The 17,694-nt window shown below is 47.0% G+C and overlaps 1 pseudogene; it reads right to left on the bottom strand.

The window, feature by feature from the left end:
- The window catches only part of LOC121552143, a 28,532-nt pseudogene extending 14,353 nt beyond the window's left edge, over positions 1-14,179 (bottom strand).
- Between the last annotated feature and the right edge of the window lie 3,515 nt (positions 14,180-17,694).

The raw sequence follows: 17,694 nt of genomic DNA, 5'->3' as shown, positions 1-17,694 counted from the left end.
CAATTTGCTCTCAGTGCACGACAATTGAACACTTTTGTTTGTCAATTTGTTGTAGTAGGACCTTGACCTGAACTGCAACCGACAATTTTCTGGATGTGAGTGAAATATAAGCAGGGCCCTATAACCCAATGTCGGAAAACTTAGCCTTTGACGTGATAAAATCCATCATTCATTTGGCAGCAGGGTTGTGGTCGATACGGATGTAAAACAGAGGGGGGTAATGAATAATAGGGAGGGAGGGAGAGATGAAAAGAAGAAGAGTGGAGAGGAAGAGAGAGGGAGTGGAGAGGAAGAGAGAGTGAGTGGAGAGGAAGAGAGAGGGATGGAGTGGAGAGGAAGAGAGAGGGAGGGAGTGGAGAGGAAGAGAGAGGGAGTGGAGAGGAAGAGAGAGTGAGTGGAGAGGAAGAGAGAGTGAGTGGAGAGGAAGAGAGAGTGAGTGGGGAGGAAGAGAGAGGGATGGAGTGGAGAGGAAGTGAGAGGGAGGGAGTGGAGAGGAAGAGAGAGGGAGTGAAGAGGAAGAGAGAGGGAGTGGAGAGGAAGAGAGAGGGAGTGGGGAGGAAGAGAGAGGGAGTGGGGAGGAAGAGAGAGGGAGTTGAGCGGAAGAGAGAGGGAGTTGAGCGGAAGAGAGAGGGAATGGAGAGGAAGAGAGAGGGAGTGGAGAGGAAGAGAGAGTGAGTGGGGAGGAAGAGAGAGGGATGGAGTGGAGAGGAAGAGAGAGGGAGGGAGTGGAGAGGAAGAGAGAGGGAGGGGAGAGGAAGAGAGGGGGAGTGGGGAGGAAGAGAGAGGGAGTTGAGCGGAAGAGAGAGGGAGTTGAGCGGAAGAGAGAGGGAATGGAGAGGAAGAGAGAGGGAGAGGGGAGGAAGAGAGAGGGAGTGGAGAGGAAGAGAGAGGGAGTGGGGAGGAAGAGAGAGGGAGTGGGGAGGAAGAGAGAGGGAGTGGGGAGGAAGAGAGAAGGAGTGGGGAGGAAGAGAGAGGGAGTGGAGCGGAAGAGAGAGGGAGTGGGGCAGAAGAGAGAGGAAGTGGGGGAGGAAGAGAGAGGGAGGGAGTGGGGAGGAAGAGAGAGGGGGAGTGGGGAGGAAGAGAGAGGGAGTGGAGCGGAAGAGAGAGGGAGTGGAGCGGAAGAGAGAGGGAGTGGGGAGGAAGAGAGAGGGAGGGAGTGGGGAGGAAGAGAGAGGGAGTGGAGCGGAAGAGAGAGGGAGTGGAGCGGAAGAGAGAGGGAGTGGGGAGGAAGAGAGAGGGAGTGGAGCGGAAGAGAGAGGGAGTGGGGAGGAAGAGAGAGGGAGTGGGGAGGAAGAGAGAGGGAGTTGAGCGGAAGAGAGAGGGAGTTGAGCGGAAGAGAGAGGGAATGGAGAGGAAGAGAGAGTGAGTGGAGAGGAAGAGAGAGTGAGTGGGGAGGAAGAGAGAGGGATGGAGTGGAGAGGAAGAGAGAGGGAGGGAGTGGAGAGGAAGAGAGAGGGAGGGGAGAGGAAGAGAGAGGGAGTGGGGAGGAAGAGAGAGGGAGTTGAGCGGAAGAGAGAGGGAGTTGAGCGGAAGAGAGAGGGAATGGAGAGGAAGAGAGAGGGAGTGGGGAGGAAGAGAGAGGGAGTGGAGAGGAAGAGAGAGGGAGTGGGGAGGAAGAGAGAGGGAGTGGGGAGGAAGAGAGAGGGAGTGGGGAGGAAGAGAGAAGGAGTGGGGAGGAAGAGAGAGGGAGTGGAGCGGAAGAGAGAGGGATTGGGGCGGAAGAGAGAGGGAGTGGGGAGGAAGAGAGAGGGAGGGAGTGGGGAGGAAGAGAGAGGGGGGAGTGGGGAGGAAGAGAGAGGGAGTGGAGCGGAAGAGAGAGGGAGTGGAGCGGAAGAGAGAGGGAGTGGGGAGGAAGAGAGAGGGAGTGGGGAGGAAGAGAGAGGGAGTGGGGAGGAAGAGAGAGGGAGTGGAGCGGAAGAGAGAGGGAGTGGGGAGGAAGAGAGAGGGAGTGGAGCGGAAGAGAGAGGGAGTGGGGAGGAAGAGAGAGGGAGTGGAGCGGAAGAGAGAGGGAGTGGGGAGGAAGAGAGAGGGAGAGGAGAGGAAGAGAGAGGGAGTGGAAAGAAAATAAGATATTTCATTGTCACATACACAGGATAGGTGCAGTGAAATGTGTTGTTTTACAGGGTCATGAGAGAGAGGTAGAGGTTACCTTTCTGCCTCCTTGTATTCCCCTCTCCCTCCAGGTCCTGATGTACAGAGCCGACACGTCCTCCGGGGTCATACATTTCGCTGCCAGCTAGGACAGCTAGGACACACAATGACAATTTGATTTGATTTTGATTTGTGTGTATGTAGCCAGCTCACTTTAACTCACTTTGATTCTCACTCCAATTCACTCCAAATCCCACTTTAAAAGAACACACAGGCCCGCTACAACTAAACATAGAAAGCACAGCAGTGTTTTCCATTTCAATCAACCCCCTGCCAATTTAAACTGGGCGAGCCAGATGACGAGATGGGACATTGAGGAGGATACATACCTTATGAGCCTGCTCCCACCTCCAAGCCACCGTGTACATTTCAATGGCATCTTTGATGTGGTCTCCCTTCACAAACAGGGGCTCTACGACCTGGGTTCCCACAGAGAGAGAGATACATTAATTTCTGTGGATTCCAGCTCTCAAAGTACTGCATCGATACTTTAATTAAATTCTGCAAACATGCTGCTCACGCAGCACAGAGGCAGCATGGAGTCTGACGCCAGACCATCGCCAGCTGCCAGGTTGCTAGGCCCCTGACTCATCAGAACAGTTGGAATGAGGCTGTGTTCATCGCCCATTATGCCAGTCAGACCACCACAGTATTAACAGAGGGCTAGCCATCCAATGAGCATCCAGTGTGCTATCTAAAGCAGCCTACCCTGGGGACTGGAGCCCCGGCGCTGCCTAATGAACAACACCTCCATTTGATTACACAGGAAATTAATAATTCACTTCAATTTATAAACAAACCCCTCACACCAACTCATCCTGTCTCCCACTCCTTTGATCTCTTTCCTTATCTCTCTCTATATCACTCCCTCATTCTCTATGCCTCTCCCCCTCCCTCTCTCTCCCTCCCTCCTTGTATTAACTGATGGGCAGACAGCAGTGCTGACTCACCCAGTCTTAATGTAATGGTTGATGGCAGCGTCCATTTGTTTCTGCTGGACCAGGTAGTCTCCCCAGGCCTCCTCCAGCTTCACCACGTCAGCTGGGAAGGCAACACAAGCCAGCTCCACAGCTACGCTCAGGGAAAGACGTCACAGTTACATTCACATCAATACAGTTTACAATTCATTCTCTAAACCAGTATAAAACCCACCATCAACAACATAAAGATTAGGCCATTAACTTGTCCCAACCACTACCCAATAGGTGATGTTAATTAATATATCAACCTCCCAGTGCTGTGTCAGGCCTACCTTTCCTGAAGGAGTTGCCCTAGTGGTAGCAGTCCAGAGCCCTCTGGTTGTTCCTGATCTTCTCAAACAGATCTCCTGCCTGATAATAGGAGAGAGGAAAGTTACTTAGTTTCAGCTCAACTTCCTCCCTCTCATTTAGTCACTTACAGCACCTCAGGACCTCTGGTCCATAACCAGATGGTTCAAGAGCAGAGAGAGACAGCGAGAGCAAGAGAGAGAGAGAGAGAGAGAGAGAGAGAGAGAGAGAGAGAGAGAGAGAGAGAGAGAGAGAGACAGATAGAGCGAGAGAGAGACAGAGAGAGAGACAGAGAGAGCGAGAGAGAGACAGAGAGAGAGACAGAGAGAGCGAGAGAGAGAGACAGAGAGATCGAGAGAGAGAGAGAGAGAGAGAGAGAGCGAGAGAGAGAGACAGAGAGATCGAGAGAGAGAAAACAGAGGGCTGACTAACATCCCTCCCAGCACATCCTTTATTAAGACGCACAGACACCTTCCCTGACATCTGTTCCGATGAGAGTCATCTATGGCCCTGAGTAAGATCTTAATCAGCACCGAGACTTACGGTGTACACAGAGCTAGAACACTGCACATCTGTCTCTCTCTGCACCAACTTCTGCTGCCTCACAAAAGACAAGCCAACTTCTCTATCACACACAAATCACATTGCCAGACAATCAAGCCGATTCACTCAGAACTTCTCCATTAGGAGCACATGAGAGGGGATCTAAACAACCTCTAATCTCATTTCATTAAGACTTTTCCTCTGTCGCTGGAAGATAAGCAATGTTGTCTTGAAGAAGCCTAGTGTAATGTAAATAGCAGCCAATGAGTTCGCTGTGTGACTTTGCAGCTGTCATGACACCCACCCTCTCGTAGAACTCTCCCTTGGTGAGGGCAGCAGCGATTCTATTGATGATGTCACTGTTGGAGACCAGCTCCTCACGGCTCATAGCCAATCGGGCGGCCTTGGCTGGTAGGCGCGCCTTGAGGTAGAGGTTGATGGCACCCTTGAAGTCCTCCTCCCCCTCTTTGAACTCGCCAGCCTTCTCATCCTGGTTGGTCTCCATCAATCACTGGTAGTAGCTGCGACGCAGGTTGTCCAGCTCTGGGAGGCCCTGGGAAGACACAGAGACTGTGAGTCTAGTTCAAGGTCCATGTTTTACTGTTTCAAAAAGTATTGTATTGGGCTTTTGTAAATAGCTGATGTCCTGGGTACTACAGAGTACTCCACAGTCTCTCAGTATTGGTTTACCTTGGCCTCAGCCACAGCGATGCAGTCGTCCCACATGTGAAGCTCCTGATACATCTCCATCACCTCATCAATGGCATTCTACAGAGCACACGACAACACTTCATTATATATGAGGCTGGGAGTCTCTGCAAGTCTCAGACCAAACTCTCCAGATTCATGTTCTCTTACCTGCTCCATATAGTACATCTCTGCAGTTTGTAGTTTTTGTCCAGCATGGCAAGGTGTGCTTTGACTTGGTAGAACTCTGTACCATCACCACCCTGGAGATTACACAAGACAAGTATCACATACAGGTAAGATCAACTAAATGGAATGTTGTTTCTAGCAGACTGGTGCAGACTGTTGTGCATTAGCTAGCAGGCCCCTGCAACAATGGCTAACAGGTAGGTGCTGGAGGTGTGTGTGATAAGTATAAGTGGGGTTTAATAGCCCAGCGGAGTTGAGTGATGTAATGGATTGATTGAATGGCCTGGCCAGCCAGGGAACAGCTGTGCAGACAGGGGTGCCAGGCTGGGGGGTGCCAGTGTGCCGGCTGCCCACACTCCAGGGGCCATAGAGACCCACACAGGGTCCCCAACAGACGCCCAGGGCTCAGCCTTGTGGCCCCAGATGGGACACCTGGATTGGGTTGCCTCCAACGGAGCACTCAAGCGGACCCAAACTAGAGCCTCCATCACTACTCAGGGGAGAGACCAACACACACTACAGTACGTACGTATTCCTTTGAGACTTGATCAGCGATCTTGTTAGTCTCGTTCAGAAAGCGAGCTTTGGAGACATCCCCCAAGGCAGCAAAGCACCTAAAATAAACACAAAAAAATGGCTTAAGGGACACTGAGGGTGCAGCAAAAACAAATGTTTACAGATAAAAACTCTTAAACCTCTAAAACAACAGCCTTTAGCCATGCTCCAGTGCCAGGGTTAACACAATAATGTTTCAATGGCTTCTAACTTGGGCCAGCTGTATTACCAGCTCTTTCAGAGAAGGTGCATCACACTAATAAGCTGTGTTCGCCATCAAAAGAGGAGCTGAGCATCTCTTTTTAGCAAACCACCCTCCTTCATTTACATTCTCCTCTCCAGACAAAACAGTTTTTTCCTGCATTTATACAAATCAAACCCCATACATAACAAATGCTAGTTGCATTATTGATGCCATGCTACAGTCAAATCTAACTTTCACCTCCCAAAAAGACAAATAAAACGCTTATAAAAGGGAAAAATCACAAAAACTTGCTCTGGTGGTGCTTACTTAAGCTAAGTGTCCTATTAAGAGAGATACTTTTCTAGTCAGGGACACATCCTTCTACATGAGTACTACAGGGTACTCTCAGCTCTGAGTGATCTGCTTGGCTTTGTACTATTTCTGCCCCCCAGTAACGCACACACAGCTCAGAAAAACACTGAGGTGATGGGGCTGCTCCGAGCTAAACATCTTCACAGGAAACAAGTCACTTTTCAGAAGTTAAAACGGAGGGAGGGAGGGAGGGAGGGGTATAGAAAGGACTGCATTAGAAGATAAGCCTAGTGTTGCTGAGCACCCTTGGGGGACACACAATGGCATGTGTGTGTGTGTGTGTGTGTGTGTGTGGCCCCCAACTGTGCTGACCTCTCTGCGATGTGGAGCTGGCGGGCCTCCAGGGACAGTTTGCTCAGAGTTTTCCACATGGCCTCCGTCTCTGACGACATCTCCAGAAACGCTGTGGCTCTGAGGAAGAGACACACACACAAACACGTGAGTCACACAGCAGGACGATCCACAGTGACAACACACAGCAGGACGATCCACAGTGACAACACACAGCAGGACGATCCACAGTGACAACACACAGCAGGACGATCCACAGTGACAACACACAGCAGGACGATCCACAGTGACAACACACAGCAGGACGATCCACAGTGACAACACACAGCAGGACGATCCACAGTGACAACACAAAGATGGACGGTCCACAGTGACAACACACAGCAGGACGATCCACAGTGACAACACACAGAAGGACGATCCACAGTGACAACACACAGCAGGACGATCCACAGTGACAACACACAGCAGGACGATCCACAGTGACAACACAAAGAAGGACGATCCACAGTGACAACACACAGCAGGACGATCCACAGTGACAACACACAGCAGGACGATCCACAGTGACAACACACAGCAGGACGATCCACAGTGACAACACACAGCAGGACGATCCACAGTGACAACACACAGCAGGACGATCCACAGTGACAACACAAAGATGGACGGTCCACAGTGACAACACACAGCAGGACGATCCACAGTGACAACACACAGAAGGACGATCCACAGTGACAACACACAGCAGGACGATCCACAGTGACAACACACAGCAGGACGATCCACAGTGACAACACAAAGAAGGACGATCCACAGTGACAACACACAGCAGGACGATCCACAAAGAAAGATTAAAGTAAAAACAGATTCAACAGAATCACATCATTATTTTTGAAGCTATACGGTGACTGTTTGGCCAAGCAAAAAAAGTTTCTGGTTGTCGAAATAGACTATATACACTTCAAATAGGCGACAAAGCACTTCTTTCAAAATGAGTGTGGAATGCATACCAAAACAGTTCCATTTTAAACCCACATGAATTCCGCCCTTGCATGGATGTTGCACAATGAGGGATCTAATCAAAACCAATTCAGCAACAAGTACAGTAATATATTGTAATACATTCTATTTTGACACTAGCTGCCACTTTTGTGCATTGCAAAAAAAACACTGCATTCTTACAAGGTAGAGATACTAACCTATAATAGACTCCATCGTCAATAGCTGTTCCAAACTCGATAAGGCCCTCGTCCAAAGTGTAGGACACAGTGTTGACCCCCTCAGTCACGATCACTTCCGTCTTACCATTGGACCTCTCCAGATCCACTATATCCCCCTTTGGAGACACAGAGATGCTAAATTAGCCCTATTCTCAGCCCTTATAGCTCTGCATTCTGAGGCCTAATCAAATCAAATCATCAAGACAGAGGAGGCCAATGAGAACACAGGCATTAGGAAAGAATGTTTCTGAATGGCTGGGGGGTGAAAAAGAAGAGCAGCACACAGTCGGTCACATTGGGTTAAAGTGGGTACTAAACTTCACGGTCTGGTCTATAAACAGAAAGTAGTGGAGTCAGCCCAGTAGTTCAGCCACGAGGTGACGCTTGGCCTTGCCAGCTGGCCTACTGTGTGGGAACAGTAGCACGAGTTGGCCAGGACCTCTCTCGCTCCCCCCTTGCCCTCTCTCACTCTGAGGGGGAACATGGTGGCTCTCTCTGGGCTGTCGATGTTGTACCACACACACAGGTTACCTCACTGCCGGAAACCCGCTGCACTTAGGAGCAGAAACTCAACACCGTGGTCTTAACGCAGCTCTCCATGTCATACAGTATGAAAAATGTATGTACTCACTAACTGTAAGTCGCTCTGGATAAGAGCGTCTGCTAAATGACTAAAATTTAAAATACAGGTGGAGCTGAGGGATGGAGGGAGAGAGGGGAGGAGAGTTAGAAAGTGTAGAGGATTAGGCAGTGATGCAAGGAATTACACATGAAACAGGCCTGTTACTCAAAGAAACTCAAATCAGAGCAGGAATGCACCTTTCAAAACAAAAAAATCAAGGTCTACTGGGTCATCTACAACAAATTCTAAACCATAGCGAAACATACACAGAGTGGACAAAACATTATGAACACCTTTCCATGACAAACTGACCAGGTGAATCCAGGTGAAAGCTATGATCCCTTATTGATGTCACGTGTTAAATCCACTTCAATCAGCGTAGATGAATGGGAGGAGACAGGTTAAGGAAGGATTCTTAAGCCTTGAGACAATTGAGACATGGATTGTGTATGTGTGCCATTCAGAGGGGGAATGGGCAAGACAAAAGATTTGCCTTTGAACGGGGTATGGTAGTAGGTGTCGGGTGCAAAGGTTTGTGTCAAGAACTGCAACGCTGCTGGGTTTTTCACGCTCAACAGTTTCCCCTGTGTATCAGGAATGGTCCACCACCCAAAGGACCTCCAGCCAACTTGACACAACTGTGGGAAGCATTGGAGTCAACCTGGGCCAGCATCCCTGTGGAACGCTTTCGACACCTTGTAGAGGCCATGCCCCAACAAATTGAGGCTGTTCTGAGGGCAAAAGGGGGGGGGGGGGGTGAAACTCAATATTAGGAAGGTGTTCTTAATGTTTTTTACACTCAGTGTATGAGTAAAATGAGTCACTTTTCAGTCAGAAGCTCCCAAAGAGATTCCCAATTAAAATGCTTGGCATCCTTTGCCCCAGAGCGAGCACATCAAACAGGCATAGCTCTAGGCAGCACGTTACTTTGAGCTGCTGCTGCTGCCTCACCCGCAGTTTCTTGTCCCTGAAAAGCAGCTTGTGCCCCGTCTCGTTGAGCTCCAACCAGTCAATCTTGGAGTCGTGGCTGATGGTTCTCAGGTTGTAACCGCCGGCCAGATCCACTGTGAGTGGGAGGGAGAGCGAGAGGAGATTATTACCTGAGCTGTGCCTGTAGGCCATAGTATCAATCACTGATGGGCGGCAGAGCGAGACAGAGAGAGAAAACATTCTCAACTCCAGAGTGTTTGTACTAAGGAGAGAGGTGGTGTATCACGTTTAAAGCCACATTATATCGCTATCCATCTGCTAGAGACAAGAGATAAAATAAAGATATGTTGTGACTGATGGGCTAACAGAACAAAGCCATGATGCAATATGAATACGGCAATGTTCAGTCAGCATCTATCCATTCTAACAAACATATCTATGATTCTCTCATAAATCATTTGACAGAGAGGCCTGGCTTGCCTTTTATTCTGTAATTAAGCTTCTGAGAAACATGGATAAAAAAGCATTTTCCAATTTACACTTTCAGAGCAGGTTTTAAGTACACAACTGACAAAGTGAGGGAGGGAGGGAGAGAGGGAGGGAGGGAGGGAGGGAGGGAGGGAGGGAGGGAGGGAGGGAGGGAGGGAGGGAGGGAGGGAGGGAGCAAAAAAACAAGAAAAAACAACAACTGCTCCTGTCATTCAAGGGGAAGAAATAAATTGGTTGGAGGTTGTTTCTCATTTTCACCACCTGAAGAAAAAAAACAGCTTGGCAGCCGACAGAAGGACATCCCTGGACTTAATTAGCACAGGAAAAGGACAGGGCTTGGACAGATGGTGCTCAGCTCAGCGCAGCTTGGGCGGTGATTCAGACTCAACACCACCGCCCGCCACCCCGCACGCCCGGCCCGCTGTGGGGTCAACACCTAATTGAAAGGCATCGTTCTCAGAAAGCGGCAAATGCCCATTTGTTTCAGTATCCCTCTGTACTGGCCCTCACAGGGCCCAGCGTCTCAGGCTGCTCCAGGGGAGGGAGGGAAGGAGAGGGGGAAGAGGGGGATGGTGTGGGGCCGCTACAATCAAACAGTCGTTTACCTAATCAATACCTAAAGCAACGTGGGGACCAAGTTGCTCTAAGCAGCGCCCGCCTGAATCCACATGAATGGGGATCATCCATCACAAAAAGGGGCAAGTCAGCGTCTTTGTGTGTTAGACACTATTTATCTACAATAAGAGTGGAATGGAGGGCTGGAACTGGGGCTGGGAGTGAATGTTGCAGACACTTTTAGTTCAAAGATTTAGCAGTTACTTCACACAGGCAAGTTGGATGCAAATAACTTCAATAGATAGTAATAGCCTAGATTTTGTTATTTATTATTACATTTCTGGAAAAAACAAAGTCCATGTATCTTTGGCCTGAGAATAAAAGTTACAGTCAACAAGCACCACAGTCATAACCTTGGCTTGACCTTGACCAGAAAAAAATAATTTCTGCAGCACAGAAATCATGTCTTCATGTCCTCGGTTTCAGGGAGCATACTCTCTGCATCATACGTATTCATAGCATCACCTTCCACACACACACTTACCAATGTCAATGGTCTTGATGTCAATCAGGTAGGCTAACTTTTTGCTGTCTTCAACCCCCTTCTGTTTGTTGCGCTCATTGAGACGAACACTAGAGATGCAGACAGTGTGAGGCAGACAGATAGGGGAGCAGAGGAGGAATGTTAATACCAGCCTGAACCTCCAACCATTAGCACAGAAATAACTCCAATCTGACAATCTTGACAGCCTAAATACAGTAGGATGGATTTGTAATGACTAACTTTGTCCACTGAAAACTGTCTTGACAGCTGTATGCAAAACACTTCCCTTCTTATGCATTCAAACTAGGTATGCCTGACTGTCATCTACAACCAAAGCTCAACACTACCACCTAGCGACCATTCTTCACATTACTGTAGTAGACTGGCAAAAAGGTCTATTATATCAAATGCTCTAAAATATGTATTACGAGGAGAATGGGTGAAAGCCAACCTGATGAGATGTGGGTTCATGAACTCAGTTCTCACTGATCCCAGGATGTCGTTGCTGCTGTACTCCACCAGTGTTGTCCGCCCCAGCGTTGTACACATCTGACACAACACATCACAGTCAGCAGCTGACTCCCTACCTCCCTACTAGGAGACAATTCAGAATTCCTATGTTGAAGAAGCAATGACAGGCAGTTAACAGGTGCATGACGTATATTTTCTTATTCATAAGTTGGGATAGCAGCGGCTGAAAACTCCTCACAACAGCACATAAAAACTGCAGACAAAGCTAAACAGGGAAAGAAGAAGGGAATCGTACCGTTTCATTTTCAAAGAAGAATTTCTCATTCCCCCGGAGCCTTGCCATGCCACCTGAAAAAAGAACAGCAGGGGGGTCTTTGTTCACCTGGGGTGAAGCGCGGTGGGAGTCGCTCCCTGACTTACACTATATTACACACACATATACTGCAGCCAGGGCCAGGGCTGTTATCGTGTATGTCTGTCATTTCCAACATCAGCACTCCAGCTCCAGTGTAGGAAGGCTCCTTGAAAACTCTCAATTAAACAGGGATTAGCACACTGAACCATGACAGCCCTTGAACTTTTAATTAGAACATTTTAAAACAGGTCCTTGGAACTTCATCCATAACCGTTAGTTACACGGTTATTGTTCTGGCCCTAATGTTGAGACTTCGCACAGAGGAGGGGATGGTGGCCTACAATAGACACCAATCAGCAAGGGCAATGACATTCGTTTTCTAGTACTTCCAACTGCTCACTTCAAATTCTAGTCTGCAAATGAAGAAATAATGACCATAGTGAAGGATTATCCACAATTCATATATAAAATAACCCCTATCTGCCAGTGAATGGCCAGACCATCATACCTCACTGAGCTTGTTGGAGGACAGGTCTCCCAGTAGCAGGGTATCAGAGGTGTGGGTCACCAGGTTGCGGTCCTTCCCCATGATCTTCACCTCGTCTATCTCATAGCCATAGTGGGACTTCAGTACAACCCGCATCCCTATGGACAGGTTCTTTACAATCACCTGGAGAGACATTGTTCAGTTAGATAGACAGAGCCTCAAGGAATCAAGTGACATGGCTGAGAAGAACTGTTGAGTCCACAGAGGGTGGTGTGATGATAAGCGCAGCTCAATACAACAATCTCTGTGAGCCACAACTCAAGGACTCAAGTAGAACTTTTCCTGTCAGGTGAACTGAAGTGACCCCCTTTCGTTCTGAACTGAAGGTGGTGAATACCAAAACGTACCTGACCCAGTCCCACATAAGTCATCTCAAATCTGTTCTTGTAGATGCTCCTCCGTAGGCAGCAGTCAAACTGTTCCAAACTGACAAAAACATGTTTATGAAGCCGTCACAAAAGTTAAAATTACAAAAAGCTGTGAAAGGCAACTTGTAGCCTACTTTCCACAGTACTTTGGGAGCTAAATCAAGTATGGCATGACTGTTGCGAACAGGTGTGTTCGTTCGTGTATGGTTACTCACTGCACAGAGGCGTGAGCCGTCCTTCTTCCAGGTCAAGGCAGTGATGGTGTACAGGTTTGGAATCTCTTTGGGGGATGCTTCGTCCCATGCTCCTTTCCGATGACCTCAGTTGAAGACTCTCAATCTGAAATGACATAATTTGAACAAAACAACTTATCACCCAGAAGAACTTCCCAGCAATGTAAGATACTGTATGAGGTTGTAATATCATGCTTATTACTTGAATACTGATGTATCAAAATGAAGACTGACCGGTCATAGCTGCCGATGACCACAGACTGTCCACTGGGACTGGTGGCGGCCACAGTGAACTCTTTCTCCGAGCGGTCTCGGCTGTAGTCAAAAGTCTGCTGGATGTGACCCTCCCTGCCATAGGCCACTATCTTATTGTCACATCCAGCCACTATGACGCTGTTGGCTCCCCATGCCAAGGTATATGGTGGGCAAGGGTGGGTCAACAATTTGCCCTGCAAAAAGATTGGAGAGACATGCACATCAATACACAACATGCATCAATGCACATCTACCTGATAAGATTTTAACTGTGAAATGTAAAAGCAAAAGGTTTCACCCAAGGAACATTATGAGAAAATTCCCAGGGACACATTGAAATGATAATATTGGGTACAGTACCTAAGACTCTCCTGATCCTTCATCATCAAAGAAATATCTCACAACAGTCCCGTCTCCATGACCTGAGAGGATGCCCTTCCCGGAGACACTATACAGAGAGGAGTTTACTATTATTGTGATCACCACCACAGAGTACAACTTTGAGTGAGAAGGTTGAAATAAAGAACAAGAAAAACACCTACTTTCATGTCAACGAGACAAGGTAGGAATCTGTTCCGTAGACTGTAGATGACTTGTTTGTTTTGTGTTAGCAAGGCGAAGATCCAACACAATGTTCCGAGAAATCATTGAACTTTCTGTTAATAAAAAACTGTCAATAAAAAAAACGTTGATTGTGTAAATGACTTAACTTTCCCTCAGCTAAACCAAAAACGATAGCGTGTTCTGCCGCCCATTGCAAACATGTCAAAGCACTCTAAAAACAGGATGAGATGTGTTTTAAATTGAATGTTGTTGATTAAAATAAATAAATAAAAAGAGAGTTTTAACATAGTTCTACTGCATCACAGAAATGTGTGATTACTTACCATCTGTACAAATTTCTTGCAGATGACCTTCTTCTCACCCCTGTATGAGGAATAAGAAAGAAGCATCACAATTGATGGTGTGAATAAAAACCCAGCCAAAATACAACTACGAGAAGTATGAAGTTATGCTTACCATTCCTCTCTGATTTTGTAGACATAAATTATGTTATCAGTTTCAGCAATGGCAATTTTTGTTGAGTCAGGAGAAAATGCCATGGCCTTGACAACATAGGTCTTCTTTCCATACTGCAAGAAGATAAATATCACAAGAACATTATCACTGATCAGATACAACTTCTGCTGCAAGCTGTGTTTGAGTATTTCAGGGAAAAGCTTCCGGTATCAAACTGACCTGACACAAAGTGCTGTGTATATCATTGATGAGAGGATAACATGTGATAGTCAAACTACGACTGTGGTGCTTACTCACCTTAGAGTCTGCAGGGTTATTAGAGAACATATCCCTGTTCTCATCGTACAGTAAGACCACTCTGTCCACAGTGCATACAACACATTTTATATTATTCGGTGCCCATGTCATACAAGTCACTTTGGCAGCACCCTCCCGTGGTAAATGGACAACAAATTGGATAACATGTCAGTATACTTCACATGACGCTAGCTGTAGCCTCAGTGAACACGGCACACACTGCACTGCTGAAGCATACGGGGCCATCAGTTGAAGAAAATTGACATAAGTTAGCTAGTAAAAAGGTAGTTAGCTATCTAGTTAAGGACACATACTGAGGCTAACTAGATACTAGGGCTAGCTAGCAGCAAGCTAATGTTAGTCATCAAAGCATTACGGAGCGCCAAGTCTAGGTCCAAGAGGCTTCTAAACAGCTTCTAACCCCAAGCCATAAGACTACTGAACATCTAATCAAATGGCTACCCAGACTATTTGCATTGCCCCCCTCCCCCTATTTTACGCTGCTGCTACTCTGTTTATTATCTATTGTCAAGTTGCGTCAATTCGAATCTGGTATTGGAACAAAAGAGGTGAACACACGTCTTTTAAGATATACTAGTATTTTAATTAATGCAAACACTTGAATGGTAAATATGATGTTCGTATATACGGGCTCACTGAAACACCACGCAGGGCAGACAGAGAACTAACTTTTTCAACCCAAGGTTCTTCTTTAATACTCTGACAGAGATAGTTCCTGCTCCAGGCTGGGCCTGTCAGAGTAGAGGCTGGGTGTGGTTTAAACTTACCCAACCATTCGTTGGCGCTCAGGCTGGTCCCATCCCCCTGGCGCATCCCTGTTGCCGGGCATTAGTTGTTTTTGTTACAGTACACATGTCCTTGAGCGGTTTAACAAAGAGGCAGTGTGTGTGTGTGAGTCACAAGTCTCTCAGCCTACCCCCTAACGGTTCCTCACATTAATCACAGCTTGTTATGTTAAACAATCTATATCAGTACAGCACAAACCTATTATGTTTAATCATTCATGTATTCTTTCTAAGCTAGGCATCACATCTAGCTGCAAGAAAATAGATCCCCACACTACGCATAGTCCCTTTAATAACTCTACCTACATGTACATATTACCTCAATTACCTCGACTAACAGGTGCCCCCGCACATTGACTCGGTACCGGTACCCCCTGTATATAGCCTCGCTATTGTTATTTTTACTGCTGCTCTTTAATTATTTGTTACTTTTATTTTGTATTATTTTATATTGTCTTTTTTGTGATTTTTTTGGTATTCTTTCTTAAAACTGCATTGTTGGTTAAGGGCTTGTAAGTAAGCATTTCACTGTAAGGTCTACACCTGTTGTATTCAGCGCATGTGACAAAATTTGATTTGATTTATCGTTAGCTACTACTACAGTAGCTACTAACCGTTAACGTTAGCTAGATGTGGTGGCTAACGTTAGCTAGTAACGGTGAAGCTTACTTGGAGCGTTAAAAGCGTATTATGTTTTAGTTGCATGGTTGAAATCTAGAATAATCTGTGTAACTGCTGTAATGTGTAGTCTTTAGAAAATATAACAGAATCCCTAAATTCTTGCTGTTTATGTTAGTTAGACTGATTGATAAGGGAGGCAGACATTTTGGTAAACATCCGTTCTCCCTGGTTACCGTTGTCTAGCACGTATGTGGGCGTGTTCAGGTTTTACGTTTGTAATCTCACGTGCACAAGTACAGTGAAATGCCTTTCTTGCAAACTCCGTCCAAACCCGACATGCTGTAATCAATATCAATGTTGCACAAATAAATAACATAAGGTAGAAGATTATTATTTAATTTTTTTACATTTTAGTAATTTAGCAGACGCTCTTATCCAGAGCGATTTACAGTTAGTGAGTGCATACTGTCACGCCCTGGCTCTGGGGACTCTAGTATGTTGAGCCAGGGTGTGAGTTTTCGTTTGTGTTTGTTCTAGTATTGTGTTTCTATGTTGGCCAGTGTGGTTCTCAATCAGAGGCAACGTGAATCAGCTGTTGCTTGTTGTCTCTGATTGGGAACCATACTTAAGCAGCCAGTTTTCCCACAGTGTTTGTGGGATCTTGTTCCTGTATTGGTTTGTGGTTTGCACCTTTGGACGGCACGTTATGTTATCGTTTGTTGTTTTTGTTCGTGTTATCATTCAATTTAATAAAATATGTTCACCTTCCACGCTGCGCCTTGGTCCTCTGTACCCGACGATCGTGACACATACATTATTTTTATTTTTTTCATACTGGCCCCCCATGGGAATCGAACCCACAACCCTGGCCAGACGATCTGGTGTACAGTCAAAAGTCTGGACACACCTACTCATTCCAGGGTTGTGTTTTACTTTTCAATATTGTAGAATAATAGTGAAGACATCAAAACTATGAAATAACACATACGGAATCATGTAGTAACCAAAAAAGTGTTTAAAAAATCAAAATATATTTTATATGTGAGATTCTTCAAAGTAGCCACCCTTTGCCTTGATGACAGCTTTGCACACTCTTAGCATTCTCTCAACCAGCTTCTTGAGGTAGTCACCTGGAATGCATTTCAATTAACAGGTGTGCCTTTTCTTTCCTTCTTAATGCGTTTGAGCTAATCCGTTGTGTTGTGACAAGGTAGGGGTGGTATACAGAAGATAGTGTTATGCGGAGTGGAAAAGGGGAACCCAAGAGCAGACTCAGACGAGGAGACTGGGATGAAGTAACCAAGGTATTTATTGAAGCACAGGGGGAAGGTGGAGTGCAGGTCAGGGGAAACTGGTGGAAACCAGGTGCGGAGGCTGAGGCTGGAGCGAAGGGGGTTGAGACAGGGTGAGCAGGTCCGGAGGGGAATCCAAGGGAGTAGCAGAGTGGGGAATCCAGGACAGAGTAGCAGGATGACGAGACGTGGGACAGGAACCAGAGTCAGAGCGGGCAGAACTGTAGCGGAGAGGAAAACAGCGTGAGGCAAGGAAAACAGGCACAACAGGATCTGAATAGTAACAAACGGCTAGAACCGTAGACTGACTGAGCAGAGATTACAATCTGGCAGTGTGGAAGTGGCAGGACTGAGTATTTGTAGAGGTCTTGATTATGGAACAGGTTGCAGCTGGTGGGGATCCGCTCTGACTCCAACACACACACACACACATAGAGTACTGGGGGAGTGGCAACAGGTCAAGGAGACACAGGATGAGCAGTAGAGGGTGTTGCAGGAGCAGATGTCCCCTCCCTCCTCCCTCTCTGTGGATGACTTCGTCAACCATTTTGAAAAGAAGGTTGACGACATCCGATCCTCATTTATTAAGTCAAATGACACCGCTGGTCCTGCTCACACTGCCCTACCCTATGCTTTGACTTCTTTCTACCCTCTCTCTCCAGATGAAATCTTGCGACTTGTGACGGCCGGCCGCCCAACAACCTGCCCGCTTGACCCTATCCCCTCCTCTCTTCTCCAGACCATTTCCGGAGACCTTCTCCCTTACCTCACCTCGCTCATCAACTCATCCTTGACCCTTCTGTCTTCAAGAGAGCGAGAGTTGCAC

Source organism: Coregonus clupeaformis, chromosome 36, assembly GCF_020615455.1.
Source record: "Coregonus clupeaformis isolate EN_2021a chromosome 36, ASM2061545v1, whole genome shotgun sequence".
NCBI lineage: Eukaryota > Metazoa > Chordata > Actinopteri > Salmoniformes > Salmonidae > Coregonus > Coregonus clupeaformis.
The sequence above is the reverse complement of the archived record's forward strand: the minus strand, read 5'-3'. Positions and strand labels throughout refer to the sequence as shown.